The sequence below is a fragment of the Leptosomus discolor genome, chromosome 17 (genome assembly GCF_034619465.1).
Source record: "Leptosomus discolor isolate bLepDis1 chromosome 17, bLepDis1.hap2, whole genome shotgun sequence".
NCBI lineage: Eukaryota > Metazoa > Chordata > Aves > Leptosomiformes > Leptosomidae > Leptosomus > Leptosomus discolor.
In genome coordinates, this window is record NC_141407.1 from 8,989,748 (window position 1) to 9,015,192 (window position 25,445).

The following is a 25,445-nucleotide window of genomic DNA, read 5'->3' on the forward strand; positions in this document are numbered from 1 at the left end:
TAAGAGTCTTCTGGTTGGACGGGACTAGAGCCACTTCTTCCCAGTGTTTTGCAGCGTGCGTTTGTTGATAATGCTGTGCTTCATATGAACCTGCATTAAGGTCCTTTGCCGTAGATACCTCTGTTTCCACACTCCTACATGCATCTGTCCTCTCAGAGGTGCTATCTAAGAGAAGGTTCTTTTGTCAAAGACCTTGTAATCACAGCCTCATGATGGAAGACTTCAGGTCCCTCTGTGAATTCTAGGTAAGCCAAAGCGAGTTCTAGATACAAGCATGTTTTTTCTAGAGCACTACAATCGCTTGTTTTTTCTCTTATCTCCTCTGTTCTTGGTGCAGCAAAGGCTAGGAAGGGTGATTAGGTATGATATGTAATCACCTGAAGGCTTTACATGACATCACTCTTGTTCAACAGATACTAAAATGTTCTACAAAGAATACAAATATGAGAAAACTGAGGTAAAGGTTAAATGCTCTGACTGCACTAGTCTGGCCGGCTATACTGGTATAAAGCATACATTTCTGAGTGTTAGCAAAGTGCTGTCTGCAAGACACCTCCACTTTTCTTTCTTTGAACTTTTAAGTTTTGGTTTTGATCTTAAGAAACCTTTTGACTTTTGCTAGTGAATGGGCTGGAGCTTCCAGATATGAATATCAGTGTACATTAGCTCGGGCTTCATGCCACACATTTCAGTAATGATCCTTTTATAGAAAATCTAAGTATAGGGTCTGTTCCAAAACTACTTCCTCATATTCAGTTCTGAATTGGCTAGGGTTGTTTTCCCATAAGCGGAATTTATCAAGCATTTTTCTCTCCATTATCTTATTTGACTCTGTGTAAATTATCACAAACGTTGTAGTAAATTAATGCATTTTTTTCCTGTGTTTCTTCAAAAGTATTTAGCAATATGGCAGTACTAATCTGAGTGTTCCAGAATCTGCTGTACATTTAGTAAATTGTGACATTTTACTCTCAAAATACTCAGTTCAGTTCAGCTACAAAGAACTTCCCTTTATTCACTTTCAAATCAGAGTAAGGAAAACACAAGTATTTAGTCCAATCTATCACGCTGGTAACTGCTGTGCTAACAACATCTGAGAGAGTGATTTTGCTGCTTTTCCAAATGTACCACATTATTATCCCAGGCTCTTAAATCCTATAGGTAGTGTTCTGCAAGCAGGGCTGCCCTTAGGCCACTGCTTGAAATGCAGAGAAGGGAGGTCCGATCCTGAGGAGCTTCACTCCTGATTCAGTAACTTGTAACTGAGGGTAATTCCTGAGGAGGCAGGTTGCTGGGGGACAGATGTGATGGGGCAGAACGAGTCACCGAATTTCAGTGCATTTCAGTCTTGTTCCTTTGGGCTATTTTTAGTGCGTGCCCCGTCCTACATGCGGAGCATACAGGCTTAAAGGAAGTAGCTGAGGAGTTTGGAAACCGGATTCTGGAAATATTATGCTCATTTTCCAGTAGTTCAGCTTGTAACTAAGATCAGCAGAGACCCGTGTAGGTAATACATTTTCCTTCACCAAAGAAATTGTCCTGTCTGTCTGTACGCCCTCGTGTGTCTCGACTTTGACAGACTCCAGTCTTCGTGTTGTTATTTTCTGGTACTGGAAAGAAAGCACTCACTACTGTTCTCTCAAATTTTAAAGCCTTAAGACAACCTCTAAATTCTAGCAGCACTGCTTTCCTTCAAGCCTTTTCTCACTCATACAAGTACACAGCGGCAGTTAATAGTGGCTCTTGTCAAAACGATGATGCTGTGCCACTGTTCTTTGAAGAGTGAAGTCGAATGTCTCCTCGTCATGCCCCAAGCAGGAACCTGAAGAGTGGTGTCGTGCAGGGGTGCTGCATATGAAACCTGCCAAATGAAGCCGTTTTCAGTACTGTGTGACCAAGGTTGAAGACTGCTGAAGTCTCCTCTTTTAAGTAACAAGTTGTGCTCTGAAGTCGGTGTACAGGAAGGAAGGTAGGCCATGTTCATCCAGGGGTTTTGGAGTATTACCGTCTTTCTCCAACAGGTCAGTTTGCCATCCTTCAGATGAAAAACTGCATCACATAAACATTAAAGGGGAATAATGAAAACTGGTCAGGGAATTTTTTTAAAGCAGAATATTTTATTTGTTACTAGGGACTCCTGACTCGCCAGAGGAAGACACATGACTTTTCATGATCCGTCATTCTTGGTTTCAGGATGGAGATCTTAAAGAAAAGAAGGATTTGTACAAAATTTATTTTTGGGAGTGCTGACCTGTAGGATAGCTAAAATGTGCCTACAGAATGAGAAACAGCCTGGATTTGCTGCGATACCTGTTTGTTCCATAATATTAAAATACATTCCATAACTTTTTGTTGTTGTTTTGATTTAGGATATAGACAGCTGATATTTCCTTAGGATAAATCTTACCTGAAAGGACTCATCTGGGGAGTCTGGTGTCAGCAGGGCAGTTGTTATTATTCTCAATTCTCTGGCCAAATTTTAGTAACATACATCAGAGGTGAATATAGCTGTACTCGGAGTTCCACTGCAATTATTACGTTACCTAAGAATCAAACCAAAATTCCACTGATCAAAGTTAAAAATAGTTTTATTCTGTCCTAATGGATAGAGACAAATGGTGGAGGTTCCAGAAGTGCCTAACTGCAGGAAGGGGGGGTGGATGTGTGTATACAACTTCACTAATCTTTTGTGAAGCAGCCACGTCATTGTTTGGCGCTTTTATTTTAAAAGTCTGCAGATAGAAGCCAACAGAATAAGTGTGAATCAATGTAATAGCTGCCTTAAGGGCTTCTATATTTAAGTGATTTTATTTAGACTACTCTTCTGTTTAAGCTCAGACAAAGAAATGCTGCTCCAGAGTTAGTTACAAATCTGAAAATACTCGACTTCATCTCTGTGGCTGCTTCCCTTTATCTGCTGATTGGATATGTACACTTATTTAATACCCAGGAACTTCTGAGCAAGCTGCTGAACATTCCATGGAAGGAGGCTGGGGAAAAAAATCGTTAGAGCAAATTAAAAACTCTAGGGTAGTCATTTAATCTCTGGATTAGAACTGAATAAAAGCATACACATGGTGAATAACACTTATCCAACAGTGTATTTTATTCTCTTGACAAAAATAATTTTGTATACCACTAGCAGTATCCTAATGCAACAAAATTTTGATTAGAAATTAAAAAATTGTAGAGTTTTTAAACTTTACTCATTCTCCCACCTCCAATTTCACAGTATTTCTAGCAGCCTGCTAATAGAGAATGGTTTAGATTTTAAATGTCCCACGTTAATCACGCAGAAAATATTATTCACAGAGTATGCTTTCAATACTTTCATCCTCTGCTACCATTCTTTCATTTATCCTCACTGGTTCAAACCAAAAATAGTCTTTCATATTTAAATGCCCCCCCCAGGAGGGAGATTAGCACTCCCAAAGGCGGCATTCCCAACCCTCTGTTAAGGGACAAAACCTCTGATACGTTTCATGTCAAAGTGCAAATGCAAAATCTGTTTGGGGACAACTGGGCATCTCTGCAGACACTGATCCCTATTCCCCATTTTATCATGGGTGCAATCTCCCAAACTGCTGTTCCACTATTTTAAAGCCACAACCAAGTACATCACAGCAGGGATATATATTGTGGTCTGATTGCTAAGTAGGGCTTTCATTGTTTTCACACAGTAGCTTGGTTTCAACCGAGACGACTATCTAGCTCTTGCCTAGAAAAAAAACAATAGGGAAAGGAAGGCACCGCTGGAAAAATAAATCCACCGGCAGTTTGTTGTAAGTGAGAGTCAGTATAACTGTCCTACAAACTGCCACTACATTTGCATTAAAAGTCTGGAAATTCCCTTTAAAGCTTGTTAAGTAGATACAGAGGAGCTTATGTATTAAAATGCTGAGCCACCAAGTTATTTCAATTACTGAAGTGGATAAAAACTTGGAGAAAATGTGCTACTTCAAACTCACAAAGGTTAAATACATTTAAATAGTTGTCTCTAAGCGTTCTTAGCAATAATTTGTTGTGCTTTCTCTCATACTGTACTAACTTCAAAGGTAACAGTTGTTTTCAGTGAGTGTTTTAACTTCTTGTATTTCCATGTGCTAAAGGACTGGTATAGAAATCCAATGCTGATTTTTATTTAAAAGAAAAAAAAACATGCTATTTAAGAGCTTTTACTGTCTAACCCCTCCGCATTCTGCTGGGACACCGTTCCATGCAGGCAGGGAAGGTGTGCTTCGGTTGAAGTGATGCTTAAACTGGCTCAAATGCAGACCTCTAGTCAGACAGCAGTCAGCTGGATATAACGTCCCTTATTTTAATGGCCTTTTGCCACATGCTGAATGCGGGGCGGGTTTGTGCAGGCTGGGCGTTAAACAAAGCTGCTCCCGCTTCAAACAAGCATGTGACAAGTGTTCAAACCATGAGTGTACAAGTTTGCACAGGTTGCACCTCCAAGCACTTGAGCCCATGGTCCTCTGGGCTACCCGGGGAGGGAATGAACCTTGTGGTTCACAGAGGGATGTTTCCAAACTCCCTGTGAATGCTGCCATTACTTCCCATTTTCTTGTCTGTCGGTACTTTTTGTTGGCCCGTTCTTTTGGGAAGCTGGTTTAGCCTTTAGCTATGTGGCATACTCACCCCTCCCTTCCTACTAGTGGTTTTACTTCATAAAGATGCTCACTCTCTTCCCTTCCCCTTCTCTCCCTGAACTCCTACTCCTAGAAGAGTAACATCTCGTAAAGCAGTCTTCAAGATTAAAATTTGCTAATAATCTTAAAGCTTTAAGATTATCTGACTTGTGATGGACAGATTCCTGCATCCATGAGATATATGAAGTATCTTTCGTTTCCTTAGAAAGAAACACATTTCAACAAAATGTGCCATGAGGTATTCTTCCAAACTCAGGAAAAACTCGGAGTGAGCTGTACCCGCAGTCTGGGCTGTGCGGGGTCCTGTGCTCTTCTCCTGACTACCTGGAGCGTTGTCATCCTCAGGGCAAAAAGTGGTGCTGTTGAAAGATCGCTCCAGGTACCACTCTGAAAACAGGTCAGCTTCTAGGAGGTGCGTTTTCTCTTCATCCTGTGCTGCCTACCTTGACACCTCCTGAGCCCAAGGAGGCACTAGCAAGGCTTGCAGTGCCTTCCTGATGGTAGCTAATCATACATTGTTCAGATGAACTAAAGCACTGCTTGTCTGTTGAACCAAAGCATTTCTGTATCTGAGTTAGAGCTGAAAAGGGAAAGTCTTGCAACGTGTTTGAGTTCTTGCACATGCTCTTTCAACATTGCAGTTGAAAAGCTTGTCCTATGTAAATGGACTAAAACCACTCAGTTATTTTCGCAAGATAAAGAAGAATATAAACATTTCTAAAGTCACTTTTAAGTTAACACCATCTTGGTCTACAGTTTCCTTTGTCTTTTTTGCTCCATGTCTTTCTGACAGCAGTGTCCTTCATCAATCCTATGTAAAATTAATTTGCTAATAATCAAAAAGAGTAATCTGTAAGCTCCCATCTCCCTCCAAAAATGTTTTCTGTAGAGTCTAGCCAATAATTTTGGAAAATTTTACTGGTGGCATGCAGCATCAGAAATTGCTGTTGCTCATGTAACAGGCATTTGTTGTTTCTGCGTTTTAGCTGGTTTATCTGAGCTTGGAAATACTGATAAAATATTTTGATCGATTTTAAGGCTAAACCTGAACAGATGCATAAAATCAGCAAAGGAGATAGTCCTGCAAATGGAGTGCTCTGGCTCAACCTATGACTCACTGCAATCGTCATACCCTGAAAAACTGCAGCATCCCTAGGGAAGATTTGTGTTCATCACAAAACGATTGTTGGGACCTCTCCCTCAGAGTGCTTTGTGTCCCTGGTGATGCATAGCTACCGGCCTCTAAGCCTGCCGCTGCAAACAGGCCCGAAGTTCCTGCTCAGTCACACTGTAGCCGTGATCCATTTCTATCATTTTTGGAAGGAAACCCTTGACAGTTTGTAAGAAGAAAAAAAAAAGGAATGTCATTTATGTGCAAATAGGCCCATTAAACTCGTAAATCTGAATACCTCCCCCTGTTGAGTCTTTTTTGTTGGAACTCAGCTGGGTTGATCACAGTCAATTTGTTTCTGGTTTCAGCTGCAGGCTAGAAAAATTCTGGCTCCACAACTAAACTATGGCAGTTTCTTTCTTACTGTCCTTTAATCCATTCTGTGCATTTTTCATATGCCAAAAGACCAGTGTGTATAGTTTAGCAGATGCTTACACAGATTTTTTTCAATACCGGTCAGTGTGCTGACTGTATTATTTGTCATAGTGCTCCACACTGAAGTTGCTGACCTAACAGTCCAGAGAGATCTTTTCAAGGCTTTCTTGATTCATACCTTCTTTTTCTTTTTTTTTTTTTAAAAAAATCTATTTAAAAAAAAAAAAAAATCTAGTAGAAGATTTTAGGCTGGAAAATTACATTCTTGTATTAGAAATTTCCTGAACATTAGAGGCATTTGGTGCTGGGTTTCTAGTTTAAGTTATTATGTCAGGACGTCAGGGGTTGCATCCCAATTAAAGTTTGGATTTTTTCACATTCAGTTCTGGTTTTTAAAAAAAAATCCCAAACACCCTTAACATGCCTGATGCTGGCATGTGAAATATTTACTCATCCCATGAGATTAACAAGGTCTTATTTAGCAATTCAGTAGCGTTTCTTCTTTCATCAGGTTTCCTTTTCCTAGAGAAAAGACTGCTCCTGTGGTAGCACTCAGTGCTGGCATTTGGAAGAAGCTGAAAACAGGCTGGCGTATAATACAAGAGCATTCTTCAGAAGCTGTGGTACCTTTAAAAAAATGCATGTGACTAACTGCCTTTTAACCTTTTACCTTCGCTTTGGCCCCTCTAGTAACATTAGACAGAGTACCTGCTCCGGCAGGACTCGCAGAGGAGCAAACCCCGGGACACAGGGCTGCAGGGGCCCAGCCCAGCACGCCGCTGCCTGCAGGGAACCACCGTCCGGCGCAAGAAAAGCGCGTCGCTGCCCCGCGGCCCCAAGTCCTGCCCGTGGGCTGTGCGGCCGGCTGCTCTGGGCAGCAGTGCCCCGCGGAAAGGGCCCCTCCGCAGGTCAGTGACAAGGAGAACTGAGTCCCGAGTGACTTTTGCCGCCTCTTGAGGAACTTCCTGAGCTCAGCGAGTCTCACCACAACGAACCCTGACTGAAGAACTCATCTAGCTAAAGAGATTTTCAGCATAGTTCCGCCAAGGAGAATAAAACCCAGTGAAATCGAATAAATTTGATAGTAAGCTCTGCTGCAGCTGTTTAACATCCCAACCTTCCCATTTTTTCCTTCCTAGCCAAGCTAGGCAACACATTTACAGTTCCTTTTGCGTTGTGCATGTGACATGGGTTTGCAGCGTAACAAGATTAGTTTTCCCTGTAATCCTCTTAAAATGTCCTTCCTTTGATTGTCTTTTCATCTTTTGGTGTTCTGGAACTTGGATTAATGGGATTGAGATTTATTCCACAAGTCCTCTTTGATAAGCTGCTTTCAAGAATTAGTTGACTACAAACACATTTAATTTCGAAAAAGCACTTTAATGGTAGCTGAATTATGCAGTGTTACACCCAACAGGCCGACATATGTACTTGCAGCACGTATGTCTGTAGGTACTGCTAGACAAGGAGGTGAATAAGACAAGACAGGCTTACTTGTTTCAGAGCCTCTAAAATATCTCACGTGGCTTCTCTAGGCAGATTTGCAGAGCCTTGGCTGTATGTTTGCAAACTAGGTGACAAATTGACCACGTGCCTCTTCTTGTTCTCACCACATTTCAAGCACCATCCTTGAACTACCCTTTCCATCGGTCCCACAGGACGTATTCACCTGGCAATCAGCTTGATCTGGTCCCCTTGTCACTGAATCCCTGTTTAGTTAGTAGAAGCTTGATACCAAAGTAGCAGCTGGTTTGCTGAAGCTCTGATGTGACAAGTCACACAATGCTAACACTTCATACAACTTGGAGTGAGCGACTGAACAGCTATGCCTGGTGTCTTGGCATAACCAGTGTGTATTTTACAAACAAAAAAAAAACCCAAAGCATGAAGCAATTACATGATTTTGATCTGTTCTAGACCAGAGCTTCTTATTGCAGAACTCGGGGTTGTTTAATGCCTGTGTTTAACCCAAAGGACCACCCTGCCGATGTAAAACTAGCATATGGCTTTGTGCCTCCCAAACTTTGACTCCATTTCACCCCCATCTCTTTAGTCGGTCTTATTCTAGTGACAAAAGTTCCTTCCCCAGGAGGTGCTGGAAGGGGGGCATCATGGCTGCAGAGTATTTCCGAATCATACCATGGCATTCCCTGTTACACAGTGACCACTGGTGAGGGATGAAACGCTGTGCTTGGCTGACCTTTCTGAACATGAATAGATGGACACACTCTGTGTGCATGTAGGACACTGAAAATAACTTCGGTACGTATTCAAGGATGTCATGTGGCAGGTCTCCACTAGATATGGGTGACTGGATCCACACCCCATTTCCCAGGTGAATTTATAGCTATAAAATCACCACACACGGCAGGGCTCGGGTGTTCTCATTCAAGACACGTCCTTTGCTCTCTATTCCACTCCTCACATTACTCAGTGGCAAACTGTTTAACACAATGTAATTTGCAAAACGAGTGCTACTGCGATGTGCTCCCCGAACCGCGGCAGGCATCCCCCCGCGATGCAAACCTGAGCTCAGATCCGGTCGCACACCAGCGGGGAGCCCGAACTGGGAGAAGTACAGTGGTGTAAGTGGGCATTGCTTGAGCTGCTTGGGGGCTCCTGCTCTGGATTAAGGTTGGATCACAGGCTTGATGTGGCCACTGCATTTGCACATCTTTGGACAAGTCATCAAACGTCTCTGAACCCCTTTTTTTCTTTCTTTCTTTCTAAGAAGAAAATAAAGATTAAAAATATTTCCGAAGCCACTCGCCCGTCCCGGCAAAGCACGCCAGACGTACTGACGCCCCAAGCCCGGGGCGCCCGCAGCACTTGCCCGGTGTCAAGCCCCCTCCCGCCCCCGGCGGTTTGACTTAACGCGCGTACCGACGCCCACACCGCGGCCCACGGCCGCCCCGCCGGCCGGAGCCGCAGCCGGGCGGGAGGCCCGCAGCCCCAGGCCCCCGGGGCACGCCGCCGGGCCCGCCTCCAAGCGCCGGGACGGGCGAACCGGCCGCCCCCGCCCGCCTTCACCCGCCCCCTCACAGCCGTGGGGCGGGCTGCAGGCGCTAACGGCGCGTACCTCCATGAGGCGGACAGGGCCAGGGGGCCGAGCACGCCCGTCCGGCCCTCCACCGCGAAATGGCGGCTCCGGCCGTTGCCGGGGGCACCTCATGCCACCTCCCCTGGCTCCGAGCCCGCCAGAGGGGACAGGGAATGACCCAACCCACCGCCTCCCCTAGGAGCGGGGGCCCCTCCGCGGAGAGAGGAGGGCAGCGAAGGGCAGAGGACGCCTCTCGCCACCAGCCCGCCCGGCACCGCCCAACATGGCGCCGACGCCCGCCTCCTCGCCTCAGCGCGGGCGGGGCTGGGGCGGGCTCCGCCGGCCCTATAAAGCGCCTCGCGCGGGCCTTACAGGCCTCTTGCTCCGGCGTGGCTGAGGTGAGTGTAGGCTACGGGCTGGTCTCAGGAGCGGTTGGGGGGCTGCTGGGTTCGGGCTTTGCCCCTCTGCCCTTTCCTCGAGGCTTTCCTTGCCTGAGCGGGCTTCTGCCGGCCCCTGGCTTTGTACCCCTCTCCGCCCGCTGAGGCAGCGGCAAGGCCGCGTGGGCTTGGCAGCATGGCCGCCGCTTCTCTGCTCAGCCTCGGGGCCCCGTCCCCAGATGATCTTCTCCGGGTTCCTGCAGTGTTTCCCGGTGAGCGGCCGCCCTTCTCGGGTGGGTTTTTTACGACCTTACCCGGACGCGCTGGGGGAGGCGGCAGCGTGGCGCGGCCGTCGCGGGTGTGCAGCCGTGGGGCGCCGGGCACTCGCTGTGGTGGAGGTGATGACAGTTGATACCCACGTCAGAGCGACAGTGTTGATTTCCCGCTGTTAAAGCCAGATCGTGTCTGATACACCAGCGGGAAGCGCCGCTGTCCCCCACGCAGTTCCGGGGCCCGGTGCTCACTGTTCCCTTCGGCTTCGCTCGCAGGGCGCTGCGGAGGCGGAGGGTGCAGCGCCGCTGGGAGACCGGGCGGGCAGAGGGTCAGGCGTGCGGTGCGGGCAGTTACCTGTTTTTTTCCGCCATGCCTGAGCCTCTGTCAGGTAGGAATAGAAGGTCCTTAAAGTAACTTTCTCACTGGTTTAAAAATACATATATTTTGTTTTCTCATCCAAAAGAGCTACTGAGTTGCTTCGGCAGTGCTTTGGAGGCTGGTGGCCCGGGAGGCTCGGCAGCCGTGTAGGTTTGACCGCTGGCTTAGGTACGGTGGCGCTGCGAGCCGAGAGGGTTTCCTCCCGCAGAAGCCTCGTAGCCGGGCCCTTTGTGCCTCGTCTAGTGTGCAGGGTGGCGGGTCCAGCAGGGCGAGAAATCCGCAGCCTGGGAAGGGCGGTAGCATGCCAGCTCCGAGCCCTGCAGGTGCCCCGTGGCCGGAGGGCTGGGGACCGGGCCACGCTGCAGACAGGCGGGGGATCTGCTGCACCGTGGCCTGGCTGCGGTGGTTCCTTGGTGGAGGGGCTGGCTCTGGAGTTCTGCTGCCCTGCCTCTTGCTGGTGGGTGTGCAGTGGTGGCACGCCATGGCCACGCCGCCTTCGCGGCCGAGCTGGACCCTCTGCCTGGGGTCTGGCGACTGCGCAGCCTTTAATGCTGCGTGTGCGACCTCCCGCCTTCGCGTTGGGACGGCGGAAGCCTCGCATGGCCGTGAGGGCTGGGCCTGCAAAAGTGCATGCCCTCTGCCTGCCTCCTCTTTGTCACACGTGTCTTGGCTGTACTGTACTCTGCTGTGGAAGCCCCATCACTGTTTTTTCTATGGACTCTTCAGTGTTTCCCCTGGCTGATATGCCTGTCGGGCATGCCAGCCAGCTCTTTTTGGGGAAGGATTTGCATGAATTCGCTCATTGCCCATCTGCAGGGGGAGGTGGAAGTGTGGCACGGCTGCTGTGGGTGTGCAGCCACGTAACACTGGGGAATTTGCTGGTGTAAGTGATGACCAATTTTTTCCCCATCAGAGCGACAGTGTTGATTTCTTACTGTTCAAGCCAGATCCTGTCTGATGCACCAGCAAGGAAGTGTTGCTGTGTCCCACTTTGTGGCAGGGCCTGCTACTAACTGTCTCTTTGGCTTTACTCGTAGGGTGCTTGCAAAGGCAGAGGGGTGTTGAGCCTCTGGGAGACCTGATGTGATGGCTGTAGCGGGCAGTGATGAAATGTGTGATGATAGCAGTTGCCTGGTTTGCTCCACTATGTGCGCCCTTCTGGCAGGGGAGAATGGTAAGTCCTTGATCTACCTATGTTCACTGTTTTAGGAAAAAAAAAAGGTGGTAGGGGAAAATACCTTTCTGCAAGGGAGTTGCTTCCAGAAGTACTTTTCCCTCGAGGCCTGACCGATATCTACGTTTGAGCATTAGCCTAGATATTATAGAGGTGAAGGCACAGAGGTTTTCCTCATGCAGAAGCATTGCAACAAGGTCCTTTGTGCCTCATGTTGCTGCTGTTCCAGCATGTCCAGTGTGGCAGGTGTGGCTAGTGAACAGGAACTGGCAGAGCAAGGAATTTGTAAGCAGCACCATTGTGGGCTGAGCTGCTGGAGCCGGATGGTGGTTTACAGCTCTGTCTTGTTTCCCTGATGCATTGTGTTCAGAGAGCTCATTTTAAGGACACCCTGCATGGAGGCATGTGGGTGTTTTGCTCAGAGCAGCTGCCCCAGTAAGGGACGGGAGCCATCCTGGCTGAAGTGTGTCACTTGGAAGAGAGGTGCTGGTGAGTCTGTTTCTGCCCTGCCCCTTGTTGGCCAGCCTGAAGGGAATGTGCGGGGATTGCAGATGTTCAGTGGTGGCCATACTTGTGCATGGCTTTGCCATTTCCTGGGCAATTAGTTTGCTCAGTCCCTGTGGATCTACAGGGGGAGGTGGGAGTGTGACAGGGGTGCTGTGGGTGTGCAGCCGCATAACACTGGGGAACTTGCTGGTGTAAGTGATGACCAATTTTTTTCCCCATCAGAGCGACAGTGTTGATTTCTTACTGTTCAAGCCAGATCCTGTCTGATGCACCAGCAGGGAAGTGTTGCTGTGTCCCACTTTGTGGCAGGGCCTGCTACTAACTGTCTCTTTGGCTTTACTCGTAGGGTGCTGCAAAGGCAGAGGGGTGTTGAGCCTCTGGGAGACCTGATGTGATGGCTGTAGTGGGCAGTGATGAACTGTGTGATGATAGCAGTTGCCTGGTTTGCTCCACCATGCCTCAATCTCTAGCAAGTAGGAGTGGTAAGTCCTTAAAGTAGCTGTTGATCTCAGGTTTAAATTAAAAAAAAAAAACAAAACGGTGTTGGGGGATTATACCTTTCTGCAAGGGAGTTGCTTCCAGAAGTACTTTTCCCTCGAGGCCTGACCGATATCTACGTTTGAGCATTAGCCTAGATATTATAGAGGTGAAGGCACAGAGGTTTTCCTCATGCAGAAGCATTGCAACAAGGTCCTTTGTGCCTCATGTTGCTGCTGTTCCAGCATGTCCAACGTGGCAGGTGTGGCTGGTGAACAGGAAGTGGCAGAGCAAGGAATTTGTAAGCAGCACCATTGTGGGCTGAGCTGCTGGAGCCGGATGGTAGTTTACAGCTCTGTCCCGTTTCCCTGATGCATTTGTGTTCAGAGAGCTCATTTTAAGGACACCCTGCATGGAGGCATGTGGGTGTTTTGCTCAGAGCAGCTGCCCCAGTAAGGGACGGGAGCCATCCTGGCTGAAGTGTGTCACTTGGAAGAGAGGTGCTGGTGAGTCTGTTTCTGCCCTGCCCCTTGTTGGCCAGCCTGAAGGGAATGTGCGGGGATTGCAGATGTTCAGTGGTGGCCATACTTGTGCATGGCTTTGCCATTTCCTGGGCAATTAGTTTGCTCAGTCCCTGTGGATCTACAGGGGGAGGTGGGAGTGTGACAGGGGTGCTGTGGGTGTGCAGCCGCATAACACTGGGGAACTTGCTGGTGTAAGTGATGACCAATTTTTTTCCCCATCAGAGCGACAGTGTTGATTTCTTACTGTTCAAGCCAGATCCTGTCTGATGCACCAGCAGGGAAGTGTTGCTGTGTCCCACTTTGTGGCAGGGCCTGCTACTAACTGTCTCTTTGGCTTTACTCGTAGGGTGCTGCGAAGGCAGAGGGGTGTTGAGCCTCTGGGAGACCTGATGTGATGGCTGTAGCGGGCAGTGGCCTGGTTTGCTCTACCATATGTGCCCATCTGGTAGGCGAGAACGGTAAGGTTTTGATCTACCTATGTTCACTGGTTTAGGAAAAAAAAGTGAAAAAAATCCTTTCTGCAAGGGAGTTGCACCTGCAACTCTTGGACAGCTTAGTGTCCCTGGAGATTTGACAGATGTGTAGATTTGAGCATCAACACCTGTTGTGAAATAGTCATTTCCTTTTGCCATTTTCCCTGCAGGTTTTAATACCTTGTGAGTTGTTATGGACATGACTTTTCACATGCAATTTATTGCCTTTTAACATTCATCTGAAGAGCATGTTGTGATGTAGTCAGACTTTTCCCCCATCAGATTGGCAATGCTGATGCAGACTTCTGTTTTAGTCAGGTTGACGTCTTCCGTAGATGCAAGATGCTTCAGTTCCTCATGTGGCTGTGTTTTGAGGCTACACGCCCTTGCACGCCTATTGCAGGGAAACTACATGTACACTGCATGCTTTGAGGGTGCGCAGCACTGGAGGGTGCTGTCTGCACGTACAGTAACACTGGTTGTGTAACACTGTCTGATGTGTAAAAAAGACTTGAGGATCAAAGGTGAAAAAATTCTTGCTTTGGAGGAATATTTTGAAAAAGATACCAAGTAAATGGCAGAGACTTCTGACAGGTTTTAGTTTAACTTTAAGGGCATAAGTATAGCTTTTTTTTGGTCCCATTTATGCAGTATTAAAATGAAGTGCTTCTTACAGAGTCAGGGAGCTTTTGTTCTTGATCTTTAAGTGTTTTTTTCCCCCTCTGAATGGGAGGTTCTCAATGCCTTGGAGAAGTGTGGATGAAAACTTCTAGCAATGTGTCTGTTTGCAAGAGGGATCACTTTTGGTGTTCTTTTTCTTCCTTTGGGGTTTTTTCATAGATCAAAGACGTGACATCTGAAAACTTGTCTGTTTGATTAGGATTTCACTAATGGTCTAGAAAATGTGTTTAACAGAACTTCACTTAATTGGATAAACAGCTATTGTCAGTGGCTTCATTCAGTTACAGCCTTGTGTGCTGTTCAGGTGCCTGTTATGCTGCTATCATATCTCCAAAGAGGCTGAATTCTCCTTGGTAGCCTGTATCTATGAAGAGCACAAATGTGACCTTTCTATATGGCATTCGTGAATTCAAAAGGAGTATGAGTGGTCTGTGTCAGATGGTGAAGCTTGGTAGAGGTGACCAAATATGTTACTCTCTCACTCTCAACTCAGGCTTTTATCAAATGCTACTCTAATAGCTCCCACAATGCAGTTTTAAGAGTGCATCCTTTGCTGCCAGACACTCCAAACAGTTTTTGCTGTTTGCAGAGCAACCCCCGTGGTGTCTTAATGGTTTGGGGGGGGGGAATTTGAAAGCTATGTATTTGCTGTTTGTGGTAGAATGGACTGACAAAATGTCGGCTGTTTTCTTGACAGGTTGAGATTTGTCAGAAGTTGTCCCAGGACCTGCTGTGATTTCAGTGTACTAGCAGAAAGCTGTCTTCTGCTAATGATGTCCCTCTCCATGCTGCTGCCTGTGATCCCTTGTCCAAGCTACAGCATTCACATCACTATATGACAGCTCTGGTCTTCTCTAAGCTAGCAGGAGTGATAAATTGGTGTCCTGCCAACTTGCAGATGGAGGGTGTTATATTTTTCTTTCCATTGGTATGAGGAGTGTAATGGATTCTGGAACTTGCTGCATGTAATTGGATGCTTTTGTCTGTAAGGGTTGCATTTGCCACCTGACAGCTAGTGTTCTCCTACCACAATCATTAAAAGTAAGGTAGTCTCTCCTTAGAGAGCAATTGTCAAGTATGGGAGGATGGCCACCTTTGTGAGGAGCAGGGGAGATTCAACTCTTGGCTTTCCCCTGTGATCTAGAAAGCTTTGGTCATGTGTCATTAGCAGCCAGTAAAGTGGGAAGCATCTTGGATGCTGCAACACAGTGTGTGTTTGTGTACTGTGAACATATTTTTAATAAAATTGAGCACTGGGTGAACTCAGCTGGTGACTGAAATTCTCTTCACACACCTTTAACAGTCAATTTCTGGATCTCCTAATTATGTTGGGAGTTGGATGGTCAAGCAGAGCAAGGGGCATGATCTCATGGCCATGTGGCTTCACACACCTGAAGTCAAAGTGCTTAGCTGAGACTGGTGGTTCTGCTGTGCTGCAGGAAGCGTTAATAGGGCAGGAATCTGTATGTGACAGCTGGGTGCTAAAGGTCAACGGGTCTGCCTTCTGGACTGAAGAGAGAGGCGTAGTCTGCACTTTACCTCTGTTTGGACAAGGGCTTTCCCTCAGCTTCTCCCTTAGATCTTGTGTAGGGAGCAGCTGGTGTAGAACATGATTCAGTGGGGATTTTTGCTGGCCTGGTAAAAGGTACGGATTAGCATGGGGTAAGTTGCTGGCTTTGCAAATTCTTCCATATATCAGAAAAGTGACAGCAGCCTAGGAAGGAAGGGAAGCTGATACCAGCTTCTGTGAGGAGTTGGACACATCCCTTGTGCAGTGTGTTCAGCTCAGGAATGACTGCTGGTTACAGAGACTTGACATGTTAATTCAGATCCTGCAGCTTTCAGCTGGATGCTGTTTGGCAAAATTCTAGATTTGCAGAGCACGGGAATGAAATACAAATTGTACATAAGTAGTGAAGCAGGGAACCACTAAACAAGAAGCAAGTAGGTTAAATGGTGAGTCTGTTCTGCAGGGAGAGCGAAGGCATTCTCCATCTGCTGTGCCCATTAGCCTGGCAGTTGGGAGCGGTGTCTGCGTGATGCAGTCAAAAAGGCCTTGGCAGATGTCTCATGCAGGTCCTGGTCTGGTAACATTTGTACACCCCACTGGCAATGCAAATGAAGTAAATAGCCCCTTCAGATCATGCTGATGTGAAGAATTGGGATATATATTAACCTGTAGTGTCTCAGACAGCAGGTTCAGATTTCAACCCCCAGGCCTAATGATGGAAGTAGCTCTTCCTCGTGTGCTGCTGTTGGGAAGCAGCGCAGCAGGCGTTTGCATTAGGGACGGGGTTAAAAACTAATTCCCCTGTAGCCTCATGAGGTTCCTGAGGAGCAGGGCCACCTGGCAGCTGTGAAAGGTTCCTGTGTTGCTAGTCCTGGGCCTGTGGAAGCCTGTAACTCATGGGTACTAGTGCTAGGTACCAGCTGAGGGGCTGCTGCCTGAAAGCAGCTGGGTGTGCAGGCAGGGGCTGCAGTGAGCTAGCTAGCCCAGGGGTGACAATTCAGCTGGGAGTAGCTGAAGGGCAAAAGTGAGTGTGAGGGAATGTTCAAGGAATGATTTCCTGCAGCATTTGCAGTATTGCTGTTACTTTGACTGCCTGATAGCGGCAGCCTAATTAATACATGGATTGGAAGTATTTACAGCAGCTACAAGTTTAGAGGGTATTTCTGCTATTTAAATATATAAGTTTCAACGCTTATGGGAGGGGATTTGGTATTTGAGCTGATAGTGGTCTTTGGCATGTATGTTTAGCAGGAAACAGCAATGATGGAAAATTGGTTATTAATCAGCATTCAAAGCAGTCTTCCATTAAACTGGATAGAGATTTTTCTTAATTAATGTTAAAAGCATAATCTCTTGAAACAACATACTGATGAGGGATCAGAACTACTGCTAATATAATTACTTTTATAATTTAATGAGCATACCTACCAGCAAGCATGCTTTAGGGAGCAGAGAGTGCTGGTTGTCCAGTGGGAGCTGTAAGGACAGATGTAGCTGAAACATTTTTTATATGTTTTATTGCTTCTCCAGGAGAAGTTGCTCAGGTCAGGATTCAAGAACTGCTGCTATTGCGCGTATGCATGGGGATGGAAGTCAAAACTGTCTGAAGATAGCTGATCTGCTGTAGGCAACCTGTGAGTTCTCTCCAGTCTGGATGCAAGGGCTAGTCAGATGGAAGAACTGAACTGCACGCAAAGAACAGTCTGGAGATCTCCTCTGACCTGGCAGCTGTAGGGGGTGCTGTGTGCATGCGTTGCCCAAAGCTTAGTAAGGGCCAGGCAGAGTTTCTGCATCAAACTGTCCATTTGTTTGAGTCGTTCTGTGTGTACATAGTCAGGATGCTTTCACCTTGACACTATAGCAGTGTGATGTAATAAAGCTCAGGACAGTGGTCATTAGCTTATCTGTAAGAACAAGAAGTGACAAAATGGAGACAAACCCCAAAAGTAACATCTGAAATTGTCAGAGGCTTTTATTTAGAGGAGTAGAGGTGGAGGAGGTCATCTGTATGATAGCCTTTTGCTTCAAAGCTTTTCATCTGTTGGAGTTTCTGATATGCCTGCGAACAGCTGGGCACCTTAGGCATGGCTTCATTTTATGTCTGTCTCTATGATGTTTTTTCTGGAACTAGCCTATGTCTAGAGAGCATGCCCTGGCACTCCTTCCATACCTCTGCTCCAAATCCCCATGTACCATGCTCAAAAATGTGATTGTGGCTGCCTCTACCAGAAGGCTGTCTGGATGAAGTTTCAGGAAAATGAGGATATATGGTAAGCACAGCTGGTAAACACAGGCTGCGGGTTGTGTTCTTTAGTAACTTAACACCCTTTTTCAGTTATACGGGATATCGTACCTTCTGCTGCTTCTCCAAACGCACTTGTTAATGGAAAACTGGTTGAACTTGACAATGGCCAGCTATGGGCTCTCAGCAGAGTGATATGCTACAAGCTCAGGTAATTTTCCTGTGTGTAACCATAAGCTACTCAAAAACTTGAGCTGCAGTAGACTTCTTGTACAACTGTATTACAGCCGAGTAATGAAGTAGACCTCCTGGTTAGCAGAGAAACCATCAAACAAACTGTTGTCTATACTAAGCATTGGAGGTAAGATCAGTCAATTTGAAAATCTCTTAATATAGCCCTTTGATAAAAGACAGGGGTGGGGAAGGTTTAACACTGAATTTAAAGCAATTTGCAGCTCTCCTCAGAGCTGTCCTTGGCATTTGTTGCCCCATTGCTTGCCTGGCTTCTGCAGGCACTGGTCAACTAAATGTGTCTGCTGGGTGTTTTGAATGATGAGATGAAGGCCAGGAGGTATGTTTTGGACAAAGGCTGACTGACAGCTTTTTTTTCTGCTCCCTACTAGCTCTCGAAGGCTGGCAAAGGATAATCACAACATGTCCAGAGCTCATACTCTGCTGCTGTGAAGTGTCTGAACAGGGCAGTGAGGATGAAGGCAGAATTGTCAGTTCTGTCAATTATGTCAGGAACAGACAATGCTCTATGTACTTGTGTAACTTTGTAAAACTGAAATCTGGAGTCGCTCACTAGGCTGGTATGTTTAAGCAAATGTTTACTTTTCTCAAACAGCTCTGTTTCTTGGTGCCATGAGCATTTGAGAGGAAAATAGCACAGATCATTTCTCTGTCTGATGTTGCTTTTAATAGATGTGTTTTCATACACAGTGAGAGGTTTAACATTTATAGTTCCAAAGACCCAGGCATCTTTTTGACTGCATGGTGATTATTATATTCTTTTTAGACCCAGCTGTTATGTGGCTGCATTAGCTTATGGAATAGCACAGTCCATTTACTCATTGCTGCTTCTACTCTTTGCATTATTTCCTCTGCCTCCATCTCTGCTCAGTGATAGATTAAGTTATCTGACACATCAGTTGTGTTGACAGGCTGGACATTATCATGGATGGCAATGGAGCAAAACGGTTTTGTGATCGCCCTAGGAAAATCCAGATTTCAGGACAGTCAGTAAAGGGGAAGACAGAAGACTTTTTTTTTTTCTTTTCAGCAGAGAGTTTCCTTTTTCCTATAGCATCTTCTAAAGAGATGTTCTGCAGCTGTAGACCTCTGTTCCTCTTCCATCCTTTTTGCCAGATTCCTTGCAGTGGTGGGATGAAGTCAAGCGTTTTGGTTCAGCCCAAGTCTGTTTTGGTGCTGTAGGAGCTGCTGGTTTGTTACAGCTCCCAGGCACTTTCCCATCCAAGTGTTTGGCACTGCACTGGCTGTCTTCTGGCAGCCTTCGTCTTGCAGAAAACTGCAGTTTATGTCCCTCTGCTCCCTACTGTGAGTTTTCTTGCTCAGAGCACCTGGCTGATGTTCAGGTTCAGCTCACTGTGTAGGGGGAGGACTGGTGCTCTCTCAGCAGGGTGAACGGAGGGGGGACAGTGAGACCTCTGGCTTTCTACTGAGATTCCCAGCACCACCAAAATCTCCTCTTTGCCCTGTAATACCTATCTGAGGCTGATGCTAAAGCGCTCTGTATTGTTCCACAGAAAATTAAGCTCTGGAGAAAAGTGCTGGAGCTGTTTCTCTTCATGTTTACAGAAACAGGTACTCTGGGGTCTGAAGAAGCTCTCTTCACCCATTTCTCTGCTCAGTGCCAATGTGAGGCTAGCAAGGACTGCATGTAGCCCCTACCACAGGCCTTCCAGTGACTGATATGGGCTCAAGTCTTATAATGTGGGTGGGAAACACCTGGCAGCTTGCAGGTAGCGACAGAGTTGTCTTGGTGATGGGTAAAAATATTCTTTGTGCTAGATCATTTTCATGGTGTAAATTGAAGCAATTCCATTATAGTCCCTCAGATTGGTTTGCATTCATGGAAACAGGTTCAGGACCATTTCCATCTGTGTTACCTGAAAATCTGCCTGATTTCTTCAGTGTTATATTTAGAAAAATGTCACCTGGATAGCCTGCACTTCACTGTGCCTGTCACTTGCTCTGTTCAGTTTTGAATGCTGTGACTGTGTCACCTTGAGGTCTTCCCTCTAGTGCTGAGAATAAGCTTGACTTCCTTAGTCTTAAAGCAAATATTAAAGCCAGGGGCTGTCCTCATTTCTCTACTTTGCACAGACTCCCTCGGGTTCATGTAACCTTCCTCAGTGAGGATGTCTAGGGCCAGAGAGACTTTTGGAGATATGGTCTCAGCATCGGCTGCATGAAGAAGCAAAGCACGTTTTCCATCTCCAACAAAGGTGTCAGGGTGTCCTTCAAGCAGGCTGAGGAGGCTCAGCTGGTGCATGAGGGTGGTAGGTAAGCAGATGCAGCCCCACGTGGTGCTGCTTGTCCAGATGAATTCCCTGAAGCCCGTTCCTGAGAGCCGCTCTCTGAAGGTGGGGCAGTATGTCAGCACCCAGGGGCTGGCCCGGGGTAGTGCACATGCTTTCTGCTCCACACATGCTCTCATTTCCCGCTGTGGGTGGCCGCAATGTCTTCTACAGCCTACTGCTTCTGGTTCAGGGCAGCTCTTTAATTGAAAGGGTGAGGCTTGTGCTTTTGATCCTCCCACAGATACTGGAATTCTTGCACACTGGGTCCAGGATAGAGCCTGGCCTGTAGGCAGCAGCTAATTCTGGATACCATTTCTCAGTGAGAAGAAATACTAAGCTCTGCCTCTGCCCTTGTTTAGCAGCTTTGAGTGTGTGCACTTTCTTTGTGCTGCACAACTGCAGCAATGGTAGACATTGCCTTACCCCCACTAATTTTCCAAAATCCAGCTGGAGAATTTAATGGCCTGCTGATGAAGAAAGATGGTTGCAATCTCATGAAAACTGTTGCAAACCATCTACAGGCTCAAGAGAGTGTTGCTGTAATTGTTACACGTTATACTGGCTTAGTCTCCATTCATGTTTGCAAGAATTTTGTCTACCAAGAGGAGATAAAAACTTGTTTTTTCCCTGAGATATAGCACTCATGGGGGAAGGTCTGTCTTGAGAGTGAATCCATTTTCCAGTGGAGGTGGATCAGGCCCTTGACTCCAGCAGTTTAAAGCAGACTTTTCCTTTGATATTCACTGTCACTTTTTTACAGCAGGGTATTTATAGGTGAAATTTTCTTGGAAATCTACAGAGGAGGACTGGAAGTGTCTGAGAAGTTTTGTTAGTCAGCAATATGTTGCTGTGGAAACACCTTAGTAGGGCTTGGGAAACCTGCCTGGAGAAAAAGGTGGTTGCCAAAGGTGCTGACAGCAATGTGTGTATCTTGTTGGTTCCTAGCTTACCTAAACCTGTACATCAGGCATATGCTTCACAACAGCTACTATTGTGCCATGAGTGTGACACATTTTGTGCTGCTGGTCATGATTTCCTTCTGTAAACCTTCTCTGTCACTCCTCTGAACTATGACTCATACTCTGCGCCAGTCTTTCCTCTGATCCTGGATGATATGCTGGATACCAAAGTGGTGTTGGAGTCCTTGTGAGTGAGGTTGCTGGCTGTAAAGGTAGGAAGCAACATCGGTGGGGGCAAGAGGGATGCTGATGAGGTCTCTTATCTCAAAATGAGTTACAGTGACTTGGTGAATGTATTTGCACACAAACTTGACTTTTTTTTTTTTTTTAGCAGAACTGACCAGATAGACCTGCTGTTACATAGCCCTTTGGCAAGTGGAAGGGTTGGTGAGGAGGGGTCAACTTCTGAGTCATCTTGTTAGTTTGTAAAGCAGATACAAATCTGCTCCTTGCTGTCCTTTTCCTGCCTCCTCCCCCCCGTCCTGGAGAAAAGTACTTGCAGGAATAGAGCAGAGCAGGGAGGAAGCGCAGATGGATTTCCTCAGTGACAGAAAGCAGAATCAGGGCTGTGTGTGACTGCCAGACTTGCGACACAGCTGTTGGTGTTGGGTTTGCCATGCTATGTGGACTGGATGCAACAGGCACAAGGGATGTCACAGCCTGTTGCCCGAGAGATGGGATGCAGTCTTTCCCTTCCAAGTGGCAACCAGGTGCCTCTCTCACTCAGTGTTGCAGGCTGCTGGAAGCAGCGTTGGTGGATTCTGCCCCCTGTTGCTTTTCCTTTTTTTTTTTTTTTTTTTTTTCTTTAAACAAACTGGAAAGGTTACAGTCTCCTATGAGCTGCCTTCTCCCTGTCTGAACTGTGACAGGGAATCTGGCAAAGGCACCTATCCATGGATGAACCTAATGATTTCCTCTCACACTAAAGAGGAAAGCTCACCCTTATCTGGGTGTTGTCAGATATTCCCTCTGTCTCATGACGGGAGTCTGTCTATCCATCACAGCATTGTTGTTGCCCCAACTGTGGCTCAAGAGCTGGGAGGAGGAAGATACAAAGCTGTGTGGGAGTTCTGCAAGGCTAATGGAAGACAGGATCTCTCAGGCCTTCAGAAATGTATCACTGGGTTCAGCCACAGCTGAGAGGCTTGTTGGTGAGGTTTGCCTGATGCTTAAACCTATATAGGATCCCTGAGAGATGGCAGGGCTAGTAGCTAGTAGCCCTGCAGAGGGAATTGTAGCAATGGAAGTGTTAGCAGGATCTCACAGAGTTTATTCATTTTCATTTCTCTCATACTGGGTGCTGGAACATTAGGAATGGTCCCATGTTCCATGAGATCTGTATGCATGTGCATGGTGCTTTGGCTCTTGGCTTCTGCAGCTGTAACTCCTCCAAGTTGCTGTCAAACTTAGTTGTGAGCTGTCTAAAGCAGACCAGTTGGCAGTCTAACTTTTCTTGTAGAAGCAAAAATTGGTTTTGGCGTCTTTGGACAATGTTGCGAAGGGCTGTGTGCAACTGAGCTGTGTAGTTCTGGTAAGAGATGTTACTTGGGTCAGCTCCTCTGTTGTTATGCTGACATGGTCCAGATTTATGCCGGTATAATGGTAAGAGCCTAAGTGGAAACTGTGTAAGAGGGGATCTCTTCAGGAAGCTCAGCAGCTGTATAGACCTCCAGATTAGAGGAGGGCGAAGAAAAAATTTCTTTATTACAATATTGAATCTGCCCTCTTAGCAATAGCCTTATAATCTTTGTGTCATCTTACTCAGAGACCTGTTGTTATCAGCACACTGAGCATGTAGAGGTGGAAAGATCTCATGGGGTGAACTTCTTTTGCTTTTTTTTTGCCTTCAAGGTAGTGGTTAAATAAACAGCAGTTACACAATTTTCCCATAGCTGAGCTTTTTGTACTTAAGTCAAGGCAGTGGTTGTAGGTAGGGGTTGATTTCATGCTGAATGTTGATAACATGTTTTACTGGGCAAATATAATCCCTGGGGAGTTTCCTATGGTGGCCTCTTCTGAGTGATCCTAGTTCACTGAGGGTACAAGTAAGCTGTAGCTCTTAGTCTGAACTGTAACACCTCATGCTTTCAGTTCCTTAAATTTTTGGTGTTCAAGGCAGTGAGTCCATTGGAAAAAGGAATGTGTACTCTGGAGGTGAGTCCTATAAATGATGTATAAGGCAAGAAGCAAAACTGAGCTTCACACAACTCGTGTTGAACAGACTGACCACGTAGGCCACATATTGCCTGCTGAAAGGTGTCATCTATTGTACATGTAACATGCATTGCCAGTCTGTTTGCTGTTGCATGGACAACCAAGTTATTTAACACAAACATACACATGGAAGCTGATAACAGCTCAAGTGAATTGGGTATTTGATGGTCCAGGTATTTCTGCATGAACAGTGAACATCGTAGCCCACAAGTGAAAGGGCTACCAGGAAAGAGCATGTGTAAGGGTGTTTCTGAGGTTGACTGGGAAGCAGTTGAAGCTAATTGTGTGTCTAAGTGTCTATGATTGACCCGCTTGTTGAAAGTGTTCCTTCTATACTGATGGAGACCTGAGATACAGGTAGAGGAACAAAAGAATGCAGTTCATCTCCATAAATATATTCCAGATTCATTGACTGGAATGGGAGTGACTGGACCATGAATGCCAGTAGATGTTGCACTGACATCCAAGGAGACTAAGGCTTCATCAGGCTCTCTGTCACAAGGGTGTACGGAGGTGGAAGGAGCTGTGTGGTTGTTGTGAACTGAGTTGAAGTCACCGATTCAGTTCATCAAGGCTGGCAGAAACTGTCAGATTTTTTGCTATAAATAGGGATTCCTCAGTGTCTTGGCCACAGCCATTAAAATCACCATGCCCAGCCTCTTCAATGAGGGGATGGCAAATGAGCAATGTCCAGCGGCTACAAGCTGGTTGCATGAATGGGGCCAGGCATCGGAAAAGCCTTTTGGATTATTTTTCATCCATCTCCCTTTCCAAAGCACTGAGTATCACTGTGGGTTCAAGACATGATTATCAATGTGATTGTAATTTTTAAAATCTGAATTTCATATGTGGAAATTTTCTCAAGACTTAGATTTGTGGTGCTTGTGAACTGCTTTTGTGACTCACTTCCTTTCGTAATGTTGAATACTGTTAAGCTTTATTTTAATTATTGGCAGAGATAAAAAAGGAATATTCAGGGATAGTATTAAGGTGGTTTGGGCTTATAATGCCAATTTCTTGGGCTCATTAGGAATGTTATTAAAAGTTCTAGTCTAGTGACCTCTTCTGTCATCCAGATGTCTACTCCTGACTGTTTTCTTTAAGGCTCTGAGTCAGACAGTGTTGATAGCAATGCTATGCTGCAGATGGAACAGAGATGCACAGCACTTCTATTAATTTTTAAAGTGACTTGGCAGGGTCATATAGGTCCAGGTAAATACAGCTTTGGGAAAAGAAACAAAAAAGCTCCTAACTTGTTTTTGTGATGTGTTAGGATAAAATCCTGGTCCAACTACTGAATAATAGCTGTGAGGGCTGTAGCCAGCTCTGGTCCTTCAGCAAAATGCATTCCTTTACCATCCATAGCACAACTAGTCTAACTTGATAAAAATTGCTAGTGACTTCTACACCATAGAAAATATGTAGGGACTCATGGCCTACATCCTGCAGGAGGTAGACTAAAGGGCAGATCCTTCCAGAAGACCCAGAGAGTTGGACTTGGTAGTCTGCCTGTGTAAACTTGTTGTGAGGTCCCAGGGCAAACACAGTTCAGAAAAAAACAGAAGGAGAAGGTGCAGTTAACCCATTCTTCCCAGATCTTAGCATCTTCTGCTCATATCACTGTTAAAACTTCCATGGTGACTAACTGTGATTTCCATCAACAAGAGTGCACCTTCTGATATGAGAATAACAGGAAACTCCTGTTTTCATGCCATTATCTTTACTGATAAGAAATAAAGGACTCCCACACTGCAGTTTTCTGAACGTGCTGTCCAGAAACATATCCATCTGCTGAATTGTTTTAGACCAAACTTTTTCTACCCCATATCTTTCCATAAGCCACTAAAGGGTCTTTAATATGCTACTTCTTAGAGT

General features: G+C 46.2%; 1 long non-coding RNA gene and 4 other non-coding genes across 5 annotated transcripts; all 5 read left to right on the forward strand.

Annotated features, from left to right (window-relative positions):
* The first annotated feature begins 10,001 nt into the window (after window positions 1–10,001).
* LOC147414220 (small nucleolar SNORD12/SNORD106) lies at window positions 10,002–10,093 on the forward strand. Its single transcript, XR_015183947.1, has one exon. It is a non-coding gene; the product is annotated as a small nucleolar SNORD12/SNORD106 (small nucleolar RNA).
* Window positions 10,094–11,143: 1,050 nt separating this feature from the next.
* LOC147414221 (small nucleolar SNORD12/SNORD106) lies at window positions 11,144–11,233 on the forward strand. The gene has a single exon (XR_015183946.1). It is a non-coding gene; the product is annotated as a small nucleolar SNORD12/SNORD106 (small nucleolar RNA).
* An 899-nt stretch (window positions 11,234–12,132) lies between these two features.
* On the forward strand, window positions 12,133–12,223 carry LOC147414222 (small nucleolar SNORD12/SNORD106). Its single transcript, XR_015183944.1, has one exon. It is a non-coding gene; the product is annotated as a small nucleolar SNORD12/SNORD106 (small nucleolar RNA).
* A 910-nt stretch (window positions 12,224–13,133) lies between these two features.
* Window positions 13,134–13,224, forward strand: LOC147414223 (small nucleolar SNORD12/SNORD106). The gene has a single exon (XR_015183945.1). It is a non-coding gene; the product is annotated as a small nucleolar SNORD12/SNORD106 (small nucleolar RNA).
* Window positions 13,225–13,299: 75 nt separating this feature from the next.
* On the forward strand, window positions 13,300–15,364 carry LOC147414224 (uncharacterized). The gene is made up of 2 exons (XR_015183942.1): window positions 13,300–13,406; window positions 14,800–15,364. It is a non-coding gene; the product is annotated as an uncharacterized LOC147414224 (long non-coding RNA).
* The last annotated feature ends 10,081 nt before the right edge of the window (window positions 15,365–25,445 follow it).